Source organism: Aegilops tauschii, chromosome 5, assembly GCF_002575655.3.
Source record: "Aegilops tauschii subsp. strangulata cultivar AL8/78 chromosome 5, Aet v6.0, whole genome shotgun sequence".
NCBI lineage: Eukaryota > Viridiplantae > Streptophyta > Magnoliopsida > Poales > Poaceae > Aegilops > Aegilops tauschii.
In genome coordinates this window covers 374001775-374015571 of record NC_053039.3, presented here as the reverse complement: position 1 = coordinate 374015571, position 13797 = coordinate 374001775, and positions in this window count along the sequence as shown.

The window sequence follows — 13797 nt, the reverse complement described above, 5'->3', positions numbered from 1 at the left end:
TGGAGGGGCGTGGTAAACAGCCCCTCCAAACCCTAGGGCGCAGCTAAGGGGGAGAGGACTTGAACTCCAAGTCCAATCCTATTCCTACTAGGACTCCTTCCCTTTTTGCCTTTCCTAGCCACATGGGCTTTTGAGGACTTGGTGCGCCTATCCCAATAAGGCCAGGGCGCCTCCCCGCAGCCCATGCTAGCCCTTGGGTCGTGGTGGAACCACCTGTGGACTTCCGGACCCCTCCGGAATCCTCCAGAACCTTCTAGAAGCATTTCGGTACAATACCGAAAAAACGGCATCTTTTTCCGGAACCCAAAATATGCCTTCCCATGTATAAATATTTACCTCTCGACCATTCCGAGACTCCTCGTGACGTCCGAGATCTCATCCGGGACTCCGAGCAACATTTGGTTACCACTCATCAAATATCCCAATACTACTCTAGTTTAAACGAACGTTAAGCGTGCGATCTGCGGGTTCGGTAATTATGTAGTCACGACCGAGACACCTCTCCGGTCAATAACCAACAGCGGAACATGGATGCCCATATTGATTCCTACATATTCCACGAAGATCTTTTACTGGTTGAACCTTTATGACAATATAAGTAATTCCCTTTGTCTGTCGGTATGTTACTTCCCCGCGATTCGATCGTTGGTATCTTCATACCTAGTTCAATCTCATTACCGACAAGTCTCTTTACTCGTTCCGTAATACATCATCTTGTAACTAACTCATTTAGTCACTTTGCTTGCAAGGCTTCTTATGATGTGTATTACCGAGAGGGCCCAGAGATACCTCTCCGATACTCGGAGTGACAAATCCTAATCTCAACCTATGCCAACTCAACAAACACCTTCGGAGATACCTGTAGAGCATCTTTATAATCACCCAGTTACATTGTGATGTTTGATAGCACACAAGGCATTCCTTCGGTATCCGGGAGTTGCATAATCTCGTAGTCAAAGGAATGTGCATTTGACATGAAGAAAGCAATAGCAATAAAACTTGAACGATCATTATGCTAAGCTAACGGATGGGTCTTGTCCATCACATCATTTTCCTAATGATGTGATCCCGTTATCAAATGACAACTCATGTCCATGGTTAGGAAACCTTAACCATGTTTGATCAAAGAGCTGGTCAAGTAGAGGCTCACTAGGGACACAGTGTTTGTTTATGTATTCACACATGTATTTAGGTTTCCGATCAATACAATTCTAGCATGAATAATAAACATTTATCATGAATAAGTAAATATAAAACAACAACTTTATTATTGCCTCTAGGGCATATTTCCTTCAGCCTCCCACTTGCACTACAGTCAATAATCTAGTTCACATTGCCATGTGATTAACACCAATAGTTCACATCATCATGTGACCAACACCCAAAGGGTTTACTAGAGTCAATAATCTAAATCACATCGCCATGTGATTAACACCCAATGAGTACTAAGGTGTGATCATGTTTTGCTTGTGAGAGAGTTTTAGTCAACGGGTCTGCCACATTCAGAGCCGTATGTATTTTGCAAATTTTCTATGTCTACAATGCTCTGCATGGAGCTACTCTAGCTAATTGCTCCCACTTTCAATATGTATCCAGATTGAGACTAAGAGCCATCCGAATCGGTGTCAAAGCTTGCATCGACGTAACCCTTTATGACAAACTCTTTATTACCTCCATAATCGAGAAATATCTCCTTAGTTCTCTAAGGATAATTTTTGACCGCTGTCAAGTGATCTACTCCTGGATCACTATTGTACCCTCTTGCCAAACTCATGGCAAGGTACACAACAGGTTTGGTACATAGCATGGCATACTTTATAGAACCTATGGCTGAGGCATAGGGAATGACTTTCATTCTCTTTCTATCTTCTGCCGTGGTCGGGTTTTGAGTCTTACTCAATTTCACACCTTGCAACACAGGCAAGAACCATTTCTTTGATTGATCCATTTTGAACTTCTTCAAAATATTATCAAGGTATGTGCGTTGTGAAAGTCCTATTAAACGTCTCGATCTATCCCTATAGATCTTGATGCCCAATATATAAGTAGCTTCACCGAGGTCTTTTATTGAAAAACTCCTTTCAAACACTCCTTTATGCTTTCAAGAAAATTCTACATCATTTCCGATCAACAATATGTCATTCACATATACTTATCAGAAAGGCTGTAGTGCTCCCACTCACTTTCTTGTAAATACAGGCTTCACCGCAGGTCTGTATAAAACTATATGCTTTGATCAACTCATCGAAGCGTATATTCTAACTCCGAGATGCTTGCACTAGTCCATAGATGGATCGCTGGAGCTTGCACATTTTGTTAGCACCTTTAGGATTGAAAAAACCTTCTGGTTGCATCATATACAACTCTTCTTTAATAAATCCATGAAGGAATGCAGTTTTGACATCCATTTGCCCGATTTCATAAAATGCGGCAATTGCTAACATGATTCGGACAGACTTTAAGCATCGATACGAGTGAGAAAATCTCATCGTAGTCAACACCTTGAACTTGTCGAAAACCTTTTGCGACAATTTGAGCTTTGTAGATAGTAACACTACTATCAGTGTCCGTCTTCCTCTTGAAAATACATTTATTCGCAATGGCTCGCCGATCATCGGGCAAGTCAATCAAAGTCCATACTTTATTCTCATACATGGATCCTATCTCAGATTTCATGGCCTCAAGCCATTTTGCGGAATCTGGGCTCATCATGGCTTCCTCATAGTTCGTAGGTTCGTCATGATCTAGTAACATGACCTCCAGAACAGGATTACCATACCACTCTGGTGCGGAACGTGCTCTGGTCGACCTACGAGGTTTGGTACTAACTTGATCTGATGTTTCCTAATCATTATCATTAGCTTCCTCTCTAGTTGGTGTAGGCATCACGGGAATGGTTTTCTCTGATGAGCTACTTTCCAATTCGAGAGAAGGTACAATTACCTCATCAAGTTCTACTTTCCTCCCACTCACTTCTTTCGAGAGAAACTCCTTCTCTAGAAAGGATCCATTCTTAGCAACAAAGATCTTGCCTTCAGATATGTGATAGAAGGTGTACCCAACAGTTTCTTTTGGGTATCCTATGAAGACACACTTCTCCGATTTGGGTTCGAGCTTATTAGGCTGAAGCTTTTTCACATAAGCATCGCAGCCCCAAACTTTAAGAAACGACAGCTTAGGTTTCTTTCCAAACCACAGTTCATACGGCGTCGTCTCAACGGATTTAGATGGTGCCCTATTTATCATGAATGCAGCTGTATCTAATGCATAACCCCAAAACGATAGTGGTAAATTGGTAAGAGACATCATAGAACGCATCATATCTAATAAAGTACGGTTACGACGTTTGGACACACCATTACGATGTGGTGTTCCATGTGGCGTGAGTCGTGAAATAATTCCACATTGTTTTAAATGAAGGCCAAACTCGTAACTCAAATATTCGCCTCTGCGATCAGATCGTAGAAACTTTATTTTCTTGTTACGATGATTCTCCACTTCACTCTGAAATTCTTTGAACTTTTCAAATGTTTCAGACTTGTGTTTCATTAAGTAATATTCCCATATCTTCTCAAATCATCTGTGAAGGTTAGAAAATAAGGATACCCGCCGCGTGCCTCAACACTCATTGGACCGCGTAGATCGGTATGTATTATTTCCAATAAGTTATTAGCTCGCCCCATTGTTCCAAAGAACGGAGTTTTAGTCATCTTGCCCATGAGGCATGGTTCGCAAGTATCATATGATTCATAATCAAGTGATTCCAAAAGTCCATCGGCATGGAGTTTCTTCATGCGCTTTACACCAATATGACCTAAACCGCAGTGCCACATGTATGTTGCACTATCATTATCAACTTTGCATCTTTTGGCATTAATATTATGAATATTTGTATCACTACGATCGAGATTCAATAAACCCTTTACATTGGGTGTATGACCATAGAAGGTTTTATTCATGTAATCAGAACAACAATTATTCTCTGACATAAATGAATAACCGTATTGCAATAAACATGATCAAATCATATTCATGCTCAACGCAAACACCAAATAACATTTATTTAGGTTCAACACTAATCCTGAAAGTATAGGGAGTGTGCGATAATGATCATATCAATCTTGGAACCACTTCCAACACACATCGTCACTTCATCCTTAACTAGTCTCTGTTCATTCTGCAACTCCCGTTTCGAGTTACTAATCTTAGCAACTGAACCGGTATCAAATACCCAGGGGTTGCTACGAACACTAGTAAAGTACACATCAATAATCTGTATATAAAATATACCTTTGTTCACTTTGCCATCCTTCTTATCCGCCAAGTATTTGGGGAACTTCCACTTCCGGTGACCATTTCCTTTGCAGTAGAAGCACCCAGTTTCAGGCTTGGGTCTAGCTTTGGGTTTGTTCATGGGAGTGGCAACTTGCTTGCCATTCTTCTTGAAGTTCCCTTTCTTTTCCTTTGCCCATTTTCTTGAAACTAGTGGTCTTGTTAACCATCAACACTTGATGCTCTTTCTTGATTTCTACCTTCGCTGATTTCAGCATCGTGAAGAGCTCGGGAATCTTTTCCGTTATCCCTTGCACATTATAGTTCATCACGAAGTTCTAGTAGCTTGGTGATAGTGACTAGAGAATCTGTCAATCACTATCTTATCTGGAAGATTAACTCCCATTTGATTCAAGCGATTGTAGTAACCAGACATTCTGAGTACATGCTTGAGGGAGTCCTGGATTAGGGGGTCCCCGGGCGTCCGGGCTATGTGACATGGGCCGGACTGGTGGGCCGTGAAGATACAAGATATAAGGCCTTCCCCCGTGTCCGGATGGGACTCTCCTTTGCGTGGATGGCAAGTTTGGCGTTCGGATGTATAGTTTCCTTTCTCTGTAAACCAACTCTGTACAACCCTAGGCCCCTCCGGTGTCTATATAAACCGGAGGGTTTAGTCCGTAGAGGCTAAGACAAATCATACAGGCTAGACATCTAGGGTTTAGCCATTACGATCTCGAGGAAGATCAACTCTTGTAACCCCTATACTCATCAAAGTCAATCAAGCAGGAAGTAGGGTATTACCTCCATTAAGAGGGCCCGAACCTGGGTAAACATCATGTCCCCTGCCTCCTGTAACCTTCGATCCTCAGACACACAGTTCGGGACCCCCTACCCGAGATCGGACGGTTTTGACACCGACATTGGTGCTTTCATTGAGAGTTCCACTATGTCGTCGACAGAAGGTTCGATGGCTCGATCGATCATCTACAACGATGCCGTTTAGGGAGAGACTTTCCTTCCCGGCCAAATTTTCGTATTCGGAGGCTTCGCACTGCGCGCCAACTCGATTGACCACTGATGACCCACAAGTATAGGGGATCTATCGTAGTCCTTTCGACAATTAAGAGTGTCGAACCCAACGAGGAGCAGAAGGAAATGATAAGCGGTTTTCAGAAAGGTATTCTCTGCAAGCACTAAAATTATAGGTAACAGATAGTTTTGTGATAAGATAATTTGTAACGAGTAACAAGTAACAAAAGTAAATAAAGTGCAGCAAGGTGGCCCAATCCTTTTTGTAGCAAAGGACAAGCATGGACAAACTCTTATATAAAGGAAAGCGCTCCCGAGGACACATGGGAATTATTGTCAAGCTAGTTTTCATCACGTTCATATGATTCGCGTTCGGTACTTTGATAATTTGATATGTGGGTGGACCGGTGCTTGGGTGCTGTCCTTACTTGGACAAGCATCCCACTTATGATTAACTCCTATTGCAAGCATCCGCAACTACAAAAGAAGTATTAAGGTAAACCTAACCATAGCATGAAACATATGGATCCAAATCAGCCCCTTACGAAGCAACGCATAAACTAGGGTTTAAGCTTCTGTCACTCTAGCAACCCATCATCTACTTATTACTTCCCAATGCCTTCCTCTAGGCCCAAATAATGGTGAAGTGTCATGTATTCGACATTCACATAACACCACTAGAGGGGAGACAACATACATCTCATCAAAATATCGAACGAATACCAAATTCACATGACTACTAATAGTAAGACTTCTCCCATGTCCTCAGGAACAAACATAACTACTCACAAATCATATTCATGTTCATAATAAGAGGAGTATTAATATGCATATAGGATCTAAACATATGATCTTCCACCAAATAAACCAACTAGCATCAACTACAAGGAGTAATCAACACTACTAGCAACCTACAGGCACCAATCTCAGACTTAGAGACAATAATTGGATACAACAGATGAACTAGGGTTTGAGAGGAGATTGTGCTGGTGAAGATGTTTATGGAGATTGGCCCCCTCCCGATGAGAGGAGCATTGGTGATGACGATGGCGATGATTTCCCCCTCCCGGAGGGAAGTGTCCCCGGCAGAACAGCTCTGCCGGAGCCCTAGATTGGTTCCGCCAAGGTTCCGCCTCGTGGCGGCGGAGTCTCGTCCCGAAAGCTTGCTTATGATTTTTCTTCGGACGAAAGACTTCATATAGCAGAAGATGGCCACCGGAGGGCCAACAGGGGGCCCACGAGGCAGGGGGCGCGGCCAGGGGGTAGGGCGCGCCCCCCACCCTCATGCCCAGGGTGTGGGTCCCCTCTGGTATTTCTTCCGCTCAATATTTTTTTTTATTTCCAAAAACAACTTCCGTGGAGTTTCAGGACTTTTGGAGTTGTGCAGAATAGGTCTCTAATATTTGCTCCTTTTCCAGCCCAGAATTCCAGCTACCGGCATTCTCCCTCTTTATGTAAACCTTGTAAAATAAGAGAGAATAGGCATAAGTATTGTGACATAATGTGTAATAACAGCCCATAATGAAATAAATATTGATATAAAAGCATGATGCAAAATGGACGTATCAACTCCCCCAAGCTTAGACCTTGCTTGTCCTCAAGCGGAAGCCGTTAACGATAAATATGTCCACATGTTTAGAGGTAGAGGTGTCGATAAAATAAAATACGGACATGAGGGCATCATGATCACTCTTATAACAACAACATATATAGATATTGTCGTATGATTTCTTATGCTCAAGTAATAATCAATTCACAATGTCAAGTATGAATCAGAAACTTTATTGAGAACTAACAAACTATAATCTCAGTCATTGAAGCAATTACAATTTATCATAACATCAGAAAGAGTCTATGTCAGAGCTTTTCAGCAAGTCCACATACTCAACTATCATTTAGTCTTTCACAATTGCTAACACTCACGCAATACTTGTGGTTACGGAGTTTTAATCGGACACAGAGAAAGATAGGGGCTTATTGTTTCGCCTCCCAACCTTTTACCTCAAGGGTAATGTCAACAATAATAGTTCATGCTAACTTACATCCAATTGGATATATATATCAGGATCTTTCCAACACACTGCGCTTTCCAAAGGATAAAATGTAAAAAGGAAAAGGTGAAGATCACCATGACTCTTGCATAAGGGTAAGAGATAAAAGTAAAAGATAGGCCCTTCGCAGAGGGAAGCAGAGGTTGCCTTGCGCTTTCGGAGTTGGATGCACAAAATCTTAATGCGAAAGAACGTCACTTTATATTGCCACTTGTGATATGGACCTTTATTATGCAGTTCGTCGCTTTTATTTCTTCCACATCACAAGGTCGTATAAAGCTTATTTCCTCCACACCAATCAATCATACATATTTAGAGAGCAATTTTTTATTGCTTGCACCGATGACAACTTATTTGAAGGATCTTACTCAATCCATAGGTAGATATGGTGGACTCTCATGGCAAAACTAGGTTTAAGGATTTTTGGAAGCACAAGTAGTATCTCTACTTGGTGTAAAGAATTTGGCTAGCATGAGGGGGAAAGGCAAGCTCAACATGTTGGATGATCCATGACAATATACTTTATCTCAGATATAAGAAAAGATAACCCATTATGTTATCTTCCTTGTCCAACATCAACTCTTTAGCATGTCATATTTTAATGAGTGCTCACAATCATAAAGGATGTCCAAGATAGTGTATTTATATGTGAAACCTCTCTTTCTTTATTACTTCCTATTAATTGCAACGATGACCAAAACTAAATTTGTCAACTCTCAGCAACTTTTAGTCATCATACTCTTTCTATGTGAAGTCATTACTCTCCATAAGATTAAAATGATATCTTTGTTTCTTTTTATTCTTTCTTTTTCTTTTATTCCCTCAAGATCATAGCAAAATAATCAAGCCCTTGACTCAACACTAATCTTTATTATATAGCTCACGGACTCGATTACATAAAGGGAACATAAAGCAAAACTCAAAACTAGATCATACCAAAACTTTATTCTACTAGATCTAGATATTACTAAAAGGATCGAATTAAGAAAAATGGTAAAGATAGAGATGTGATGGTGATACGATACCGGGGCACCTCCCCCAAGCTTGGCAGTTGCCAAGGGGAGTGCCCATACCAATATGATTATGTCTCCCTTTTCGGAGGTGGTGCTGATGGAGTTGTTGATGATGACAGTTGTGCCTTTAGCTTCTTCATACTATAATTGAGAAGGGCAATTTCCTCCTTTAAATCATCGACCTCCGATTCCGGCTTCAAGATCTTGTCACATAAATCTCCTTTGCTTTTCTGCCGAAAACGAGAAGGAATAGATCGGTTGTTAGATAGTTTAGCCCTCTTAGGGAGACTAGATTTCTTGAACTTCACGTGCATATCCCCAGGTTGAGGTAGAGGGACATCCTCCTCCTCCGAACTTGAATCATTGATCCTCATCAAATGAGCATCCTCTTCCTCATCCGTAGTTCGACCACAAGGAGATAGATCCCCATAGGTCTTTGGGTCAGCAATGAGGTGTGAGACATAGCTCTATCCGTTGGAATCCTGAGATGACATCTTGCTCCAAAACTACTACAGAAACAGCTCGAAACGAAAACAGAGGATATTTGCGTGGTACAGGAGTCAAAACCTTCAGGAGATTATATAGTGAATTTTTACCGACCAAAATACGTAATGTGCAAGAAACGGAGTCCGGAGAGCACACGAGGTGCCCACGAGGCAGGGGGCGCGCCCAGGGGGTAGGGCGCACCCTCCACCCTCGCGGAGGCCTCGTGTCTTTCCCGGACTGCTTCTTATTTTTCTATTTTTCTAAATATTCCAAAATGGAGAAAAATTGCCATTAGAACTGTTTTGGAGTCGGTTTACTTACCGTACCACATACCTATTCCTTTTCGGAGTCTGGAACGTTCTGGAAGGTGTCCTTTATGTATTCCTCCGGGGTTACGGTTTCAATAACATTGGTTTCAACATTTATAGGATTACCTGAGATATAGTGTTTGATTCTTTGACCGTTCACCACCTTCGGATTTGTGCCTTCGAAGTTGTTGATTTTTATGGCACCGGAACGGTAGACCTCCTCAATAACGTAAGGACCTTCCCATTTAGAGAGAAGTTTTCCTGCAAAAAATCTTAAACGAGAGTTGTATAGCAATACATAGTCACCTACATTAAACTCACGCTTTTGTATCCTTTTGTCATACCATCTTTTAACTTTTTCTTTAAACAGTTTGGCATTCTCATAGGCTTGGGTTCTCCATTCATCAAGTGAGCTAATGTCAAATAACCTCTTTTCACTAGCAAGTTTGAAATCATAGTTGAGCTCTTTAATAGCCCAATACGCCTTATGTTCTAGTTCGAGAGGTAAGTGACATGCTTTTCCATAAACCATTTTATACGGAGACATACCCATAAGATTTTTATATGCAGTTCTATAGGCCCATAATGCATCATCAAGTTTCTTGGACCAATTCTTTCTAGATCTATTAACAGTCTTTTGCAAAATTAATTTGAGCTCTCTATTACTCAATTCTACTTGACCACTAGACTGTGGGTGATAAGGAGATACAATTCTATGATTAACATCATACTTAGCAAGCATTTTACGGAAAGCACCATGAATAAAATGTGAACCACCATCAGTCATTAAATATCTAGGGACTCCAAACCTCGGAAAAATAACTTCTTTAAGCATCTTAATAGAAGTGTTATGATCAGCACTACTAGTTGGAATAGCTTCTACCCACTTAGTAACGTAATCAACAACAACTAAAATATGTGTATATCCATTAGAGGCAGGAAACGGTCCCATATAATCAAAGCCCCAAACATCAAATGGTTCAATAACAAGTGAATAATTCATAGGCATTTCTTGACGTCTACTAATATTACCAATTCTTTGACATTTATCACAGGATAAGACAAACTTACGGGCATCCTTGAAGAGAGTAGGACAATAAAAACCGGATTGCAATACCTTATGTGCAGTTCTATCTCCAGCATGGTCTCCTCCATAAGCCTCGGAGTGACACTTGCGTAGGATCTGTTCCTGTTCATGCTCAGGTACACAACGTCTAGTAACACCATCTACTCCTTCTTTATAAAGATGTGGGTCATCCCAGAAGTAATGTCTCAAATCATAGAAGAACTTTTTCTTTTGCTGGTATGTGAAACTAGGTGGTATAAATTTAGCAACAATGTAATTAGCATAATCAGCATACCATGGAGCAGTTCGAGAAGCATTTATGACATTTAATTGTTCATCAGGAAAGCTATCATCAATAGGTAGTGGGTCATCAAGAACATTTTCTAACCTAGACAAGGTCTCTGCAACGGGGTTCTCAGCTCCCTTTCTATCAATAATATGCAAATCGAATTCTTGTAGCAAGAGGACCCATCTAATAAGTCTAGGTTTAGCATCTTTCTTTTCCATAAGATATTTAATAGCAGCCTGATTAGTGTGAATAGTTACTTTAGAATCAACAATATAAGGTCTGAACTTATCACAACCAAATACAACTGCTAAGAATTCTTTTTCAATAGTAGCATAATTTCTCTGGGCATTGTCTAGAGTTTTACTAGCATATTGAATAACATTTAATTTCTTATCAACTCTTTGCCCTAGAACAGCACCTACAGCATAATCACTAGCATCACACATAATTTCAAAGGGTAAATTCCAATCAGGTGGCTGAACGATAGGTGCAGAAATCAATGCTTTCTTAAGTATTTCAAATGCTTCTACACAATCATCATCAAAGACAAATGGTATATCTTTTTGTAAGAGATTAGTTAGAGGCCGAGAAATTTTTGAGAAGTCGTTAATGAACCTCCTATAAAACCCGGCATGACCAACGAAACTTCTTATACCTTTGATGTCCTTGGGACATGGCATCTTTTCAATAGCATCAACCTTGGCTTTATCAACTTCAATACCTCTTTCAGAAATTTTATGCCCCAAGACAATACCTTCATTAACCATAAAGTGACACTTCTCCCAATTCAAGACAAGATTAGTTTCTTCACATCTCTGCAAAACTCGATCAAGGTTGCTCAAGCAATCATCAAAAGAGGATCCATAAACGGAGAAATCGTCCATGAAGACCTCACAAATCTTTTCACAAAAGTCAGAGAATATAGCCATCATGCATCTTTCACTACAAAAAAATACATTTCCATGATGATACGTGTTTGTCACAGTAGGTCGTGTTTTCTGTCATGCATGTACATCCATGACAAATTTATGACAGAATCAAGATAGTCATACCTGTGCTGTCGTAGAAGTGTTCCATGACATTGCCAAAATTATCATCACGGAAGTGTCCACTTCCATGACGATAAATCGCGCGTCGCAGAAGTGCTTTCGTCAAGGGTGACCGACGCGTGGCATCCACCGTAACGGAACGCCATTAAGCTATCGGGTCGGATTTTGGATTCGATAACCCGTTAACAGCCCAGACCAATGGGAAATTTCCACGTGTAAAATTCTGATTGGCCGAAGGGAACACCTGTCAGCTCATCAGTGGGCCAGATGTCGCCCGTCCATTGGAGGAGACATGCCTATGATACGTCGACACGTGGCTGGGCCCAACAGAGGCCCATATAGGTTAAAAAGGCCAGCCCAGTCAAAGGCCTGTAGAACTTAATCAGGTACTAGTGGGCCAGCCCAATAACTGCTTGCTTAATAAAGGCCCATTTACGGCCCGAAGCCAGATCTGGCCCGTTAATTGTTCGCCCAATATTTGGGCCCATTTGCGGCCCGAAGCCAGATCTGGCCCGTTACTTGTTCGCCGAATATTTGGGCCCAACTACAGCCCAGTGACTTTCGGCCTGTTAGAGGCCTGATGTAGATATGGGCCCATTTCAGCCCGGTGTGACTTTCGGCCTGGGAATGGCCCGTGCTGCCCATGGGCCATATATGGTCCGACGGGACATCGGGCCCACTAACGGCCCGTGCTAAAGGTGGCAACAGTTAAGCCCAACGTGACTTTGGGCCTGTTAAAGGCCTGTCGCGTAATTCGGCCCATTGATGCCTGTGCTAAGCTTTCGGCCTCTTAAAGGCCCATGATATCAGTGGGCCAACTAAGGCCCGAGATATGTTTCGGCCTGGTAACGGCCCGTGAGCTAACTGGGCCCAAAACGGCCCAGTCTACATTTCGGCCTGCTGAAGGCCCGTCGATGACTAGTGAAAATTGAGGCCCAACATGCATTTTGGCCTGCTGAAGGCCCGTGGTTTCATCTCGGCCGTAACAGGCCAGTACAATATTCAGCCTGTTAATGGCCCAACGCTACCTGGGCCAAACTAAGCGCTGGGTCGACAAAAGGCCCAACTAAAATATAGGCCGGTGTAAGTTTGGGCCTGGCGCAATGTGTGAAGGCCCCAATCATTCGGGCCCAAGAAAGACGCAGGCCGGCCCAATTGTGGCCCGCTAAAAACCTGGCCCGTTAGAGTTGAATGTTTTGGTCCGGTCGACTACATCTGATTTTTTTCAGATAGCGAATGATGGCAGTAACTAGTAGGAATTAAGAACAAACCTACTCTACACAATAAAGAAATTACGGCATAGTAACTAAGAATAAACCTACACTATACAATAAAGGATTTAAGGTATATTACATCCATTGGGCATCGAAGTTTGCCACCAGTGATCATAAAGCGCAACGAAGAAGCAGATTACAAAAACTGGGCACCATTGCAGCATAGCAAAATAATACTGAATCGAGACCACTTCCAAGACAGTTCAAGAAAGGTTAGCCTTGCTGGGGAACTGCTGCGCAAGCTGCTGAGCAAGGCTGTGAGACCGGCCTAGCATGTCGGTCATAGCTTCCAGGTGTAGTTGTTTAGCGATGAGGTTCTCATTGGTGTTCTCCACAATCTTTCTTAGAGATAGGACTTCAAGTCGATGCTGAGTTGCAGAATGCCTTTCTGCTAGAACTTGGGACTGAAGAAGTCGAACTGATTCAGACAACGAATTATGTGAGCTTGTCTGACTATTAGTCTCAAGTAACTTGAACACTGCATCAAGACAAGACTTTGGGGTTGTCTCGCTATCTTCAAGATGTTTTGCCTTCTTTGCTGCAATATATGTTGGGTTTGCCTCACAGCCTTCAGCAGACTTGTGCATGCCATCAGGCATATCACCCTGAAACAAAGCAGAGAGATGACAGGTTTTGCACGTGTATAAACAAAGATGATAATTGTTCTGTCAATTCTATCCAATTTCAAATTAGAAAATAAAGAGTAAGTTCAAAATATCAATAGCATAATTTGGCATTGTTAATAATGCGGGGAGCTTCACCACACTACTGGATTACCATGTCAACATAACAAGCATAGATGAAGTGCAAAGAAAATCATTGTATCTATTTTGGATAATGTGCATGGCATGTTGTTCATATCATCAGCCACATCAGTAAGATAAAACAGGAGATGACAAGGTGCAAACGTGGGCTGCTTCACCACACACTGGATTATAGATCCACAAAAACAAGCAT